Source organism: Macrobrachium rosenbergii, chromosome 7 (assembly GCF_040412425.1).
Source record: "Macrobrachium rosenbergii isolate ZJJX-2024 chromosome 7, ASM4041242v1, whole genome shotgun sequence".
NCBI classification, from domain to species: domain Eukaryota; kingdom Metazoa; phylum Arthropoda; class Malacostraca; order Decapoda; family Palaemonidae; genus Macrobrachium; species Macrobrachium rosenbergii.
Window position 1 is genome coordinate 38,412,836 of NC_089747.1, and position 4,545 is coordinate 38,417,380.

The window sequence follows — 4,545 nt, forward strand, 5'->3', positions numbered from 1 at the left end:
AAATGGTTTGAAGCCTCAGGGAAAACTATTTTAACTTTCGCGAGTGGATGGGAGACTCCTGTTCTTTAAATAGCTCTATCAAGCCTTGAGAAAGGGGAACAGGGAGAGAGAGAGAGAGAGAGAGAGAGAGAGAGAGAGAGAAAGAAAAACATATAGACTGGAAGCATATCGAGACAGATCTTTAGCAAGCCGATGAAGATAATTATGTCTCACTGTAAAGTCTTCAAAAAATCTTTGGACGAAATTACATACGAACGAAAATTCCCATAAACCTATGGACGAAAATGACTGGTAATACCCACCCAATAGAAAAGGCGCTTCTTTGACCTTTGAAGAAACTCACTTCAGGATGAAAGGGACAGATTTTCGCAGAGACAGAAACCCCAGATAGGGGGCCGAGTCTGAAACCCTTTGAAACCCTTTGAAATTCCTCTTGACTTTGTCGCGCGGAATCCTTAAATTCTCGACGATTTGTGGAGGGAGATAAAAGTATGACTTTGTCACATTGTTGGAGTTTGAATGCTTTGTATATACACGCGAATATACAACTTCTGTACTTATCTATATTTATTTTATTTATTTATTCATTTCTATTTTGTTTTTGGTTTAATATCAGGGTCTTTGTGACCTTAAATTGTATATTCTGGGGAGTATATTTATTTTTTATTTATTTCTTTTTTTGCATTAATATCAGGGTCTCTGAGGTTTTAAATTGTATATTCTGGAAATTATATTAATTTTTATTTATTTCTTTTTTTTGTTTTTACTTTAATATCAGGATCCCTGAGGTTTTAAATTGTATATTCTAGAACTAAAAATAAAAAAAAGCCCAAATGACAAGAGAACAGATACTGAATCATATTCCTTAACGTCATACCTCGTAATGGAATACCATTACATTATTAACCTTTTGTCTTCCCTTCTCCTCCCCCCACCCTAATCTCTCTCTCTCTCTCTCTCTCTCTCTCTCTCTCTCTCTCTCTCTCTCTCTCTCTCTCTGTCAAAATTGATTTTACGTATAATTTTAATTATTGGAGTCTTGCCCGTTTTACCACTCAGTCCTCAAGCCTTAATATACATGAGAGAGAGAGAGAGAGAGAGAGAGAGAGAGAGAGAGAGAGAGAGAGAGCGAGAGAGAGATGGATTCATAAGAACTGAAACTGTATATGAATCATTATTAGATAGTGGAACGGAGAAAGTCAAGCGGATTCAAAATATTAAAATTGTACATAAAATATATCTTGAGAGAGAGAGAGAGAGAGAGAGAGAGAGAGAGAGAGAGAGAGAGAGAGAGAGAGAGAGAGATTCACAAGAACTGAAACTCAATATGAATCACTATTTGAAAGAAAGATGACCAGATTAAAAATATCTGAACTGAAAATAGAAAAAAATTTTCGAGAGAGAGAGAGAGAGAGAGAGAGAGAGAGAGAGAGAGAGAGAGAGAGAGAGAGAGAGAGAGAGAAAGGTGGCCAAATTCTTTGTTACCACATCTCTCTCTCTCTCTCTCTCTTTTTGCGTATGCATATCCAAGTCAGGAGGCAAGCGCTCAGCAAGTTAATGGAATATCCTACACGTTCAATATGAATGCGTTTACATTTTGAATGACAATATGTGACGAATTACAATTTTGTTTCTCTTTGGAACTGAAATAAAATGTCCATCTTTTTTGTGTTTTCCACCTGTTAAAATGTCCGCCTCAAACTGTCATCTAAATAAAAAAAAAGAAATATTCCACTGAATTTTTTTACTTGATGATTCAGAGCGAGAATCAACATATAAAAAGAGAGAGAGAGAGAGAGAGAGAGAGAGAGAGAGAGAGAGAGAGAGAGAGAGAGAGAGAGGAATATTAATTTAATGTTTCAAGCCATTTCACCCACATGAGAGAGAGAAAGAGATATTAATTTAATGTTTTAAGCAATTTTACTCACATGAGAGGGAGAAAGAGAGATATTAATTTAATGTTTTAAGCTATTTTACTCACATAGAGAGAGAGAGAGAGAGAGAGAGAGAGAGAGAGAGAGAGAGAGAGAGAGAGAGAGAGAGAAATATTAACTGAATTGATTGATTGCTTTAAAAATTTGTACTCACATAGTATATATATATAATTATATATGTATATATATATATATATATATATATATATATATATATATATATATATATATATATATATAGAGAGAGAGAGAGAGAGAGAGAGAGAGAGAGAGAAACATCGCAACCAAAAAGTAAAAGCGAAAGTTTTGCCATAAATAAAAATAAACAAAAAAGATTACCCTGAAACTCACAGAACGGTTGAGTCCAGCATTATTTTACAATATGCTTTTAGTGGTATATCACAGATTTCCGAACGAATGAAATGATAGCTGGTATTTTATGTTGTTGATTTTGTTTGGGTGGGGGAGGAGAAAATTGCAATTCCCTTTGCAACAGCTGAAGACAGTAAATCCAGACCTTTTCAATTACGGCTGGTGGATACGTCAGTCAAAGTCCTTCTTATCGTAATGGCTTTCGGAGCATCGTGAAGGCTTTGGGTTTCAACAGACCCTCTCTAGTGTGTGTATACACACACACACACACACATATATATACACATATGTGTGTGTGTATTTTAGGTAGAATCGCCCACTAATGCTAGTAACATCCACATCTATTTTCTCTCTATTTCCTACACTCCTTGCTGCCCATTCCTTTCCCCCCACCCCCCTTCTCTCTCTCTCTCTCTCTCTCTCTCTCTCTCTCTCTCTCTCTCTCTCTGGTGATTAACTCTAATAGACGGCTTGGTCCTGGGAATCCAATATGGGAGAGTGCTCTCTGTCTCGTCCAATGTTCTAAACCTCTCCTTTGGTACAGTGACGATACGGGACGCTCTGTGAAATGGCTTCAAATGGTATCGAGTGGACAATGCATTGGAGGCTTTTGATATTGTCGTTTGCAAAATATTTGATTGTGGTTCAACCAGTTATTATGACAACCCTAACAACTTGTAGAGGATTATTGCCCTAACTCAATTCCTGTTACTGCTTTCTAACTAATACCATATTTTTTGGGAGCTTGAATTTCAAGTCAGTGTCCCCTTTGGTGGGATTGTTCCATATGAATAGGATTCATCTTCTGAACAATAATAATAATAATAATAATAATAATAATAATAATAATAATAATAATAATAATAATAATAATAATAATAATAATAATAATAATTTACTTAAATTTTTATCTATTTGTTTAATAATAATTTTTTTAAATAATAGCAATAATTCTTTATAGCACAGGTATTAAGAGTAATCTTAGAGCTCATTTGAATATTGTATACATATTTCTGTATTTATTACTATTCAAACAGTTTTACCGGAACACTGTGTTGATTATCAGCTCTCACAAGACTGGCCCGAAGGATTTGTTTTTATTTATATATATTTTTTATATTTTGTCAATTAAATAAAATTTTTCAAAAACTTCATAACTGGGTCAATTTCAAATGTTTAAGTTTCTGAAAAAAATTTCACTTGTCGATTTGTATCCAAAACAAACAAACAGATATTCTTTGATATGCTGTTACACTGAAGTAAAAAAAAATATATAATTTTTCCTAAAACTGTCAAAGACAATGACGTTCTCCACAATGGTTAACAAACAAAACCTCTCAGAATACTGATGAAACCCTTCATCTCCTTTCTAAGAATTCATCATTTCTTAAAATTCCACTATTTTCCTTTTGAATGCGTTAAATTAGGCTTTTTGAAGTGCAGTTGAATAGATCTTTGTACCTTTGTATCGAACTTCAATGAGATCCACATACTTTTCCTTAAAAAATATGTAAAATAAGTCTTGAATCCTTATTCAGGGAATTAATTCCTAAGTATCTTGCCAAATTTTTCAGGGAAATCCTAAATTATTTTTATTGAAAATTTAATCCCTTTCCTCAAGTCTTGAATCCTTATTAAATTAATGATTTCCCAAGCATCTTGTTCCAGCAAATTTAATGAAATCCTATATTGTTTTCATTAAAAATTTAATCCTTTTCTTCAAGTAGTGAATCCTCATTCAATTAATTATTTCCCAGGTATTTTGCTCTAACAATTTTAATGAAATCCTAAATTGTTTTTATGAAAAATTTAATCCTTTTCTTCAAGTTCTGAATCCTTATTCAATTAATTGTTTCCCAGGTATTTTGCTCGAACAATTTTAATGAAATCCTAAATTGTTTTCATTACAATTTCAATCCTTTTTTAAAAAATATTTTGAATCCTCATTTAGGTATTTATTTCCCGAGCATCTTGCTCCAGCAATTTTAATGAAATCCCAAATTGTTTTCATTAAAATTTCACTCCTTATTTCTAAATATTTTGAATCCTTATTCATTGAATTAATTCCTAAGCATCTTGTTCCAACAAGAATGAAATCCCAAATTGTTTATATTAAAATTTCAATCCTTTTTAAAATAGTTTGAATCGTTATTCATGGAATTAATTCCTAAGCATCTTGCTCCAACAAGAATGAAATCCCAAAATGTTTATATTAAAATTTCAATCCTTTTTAAAAATA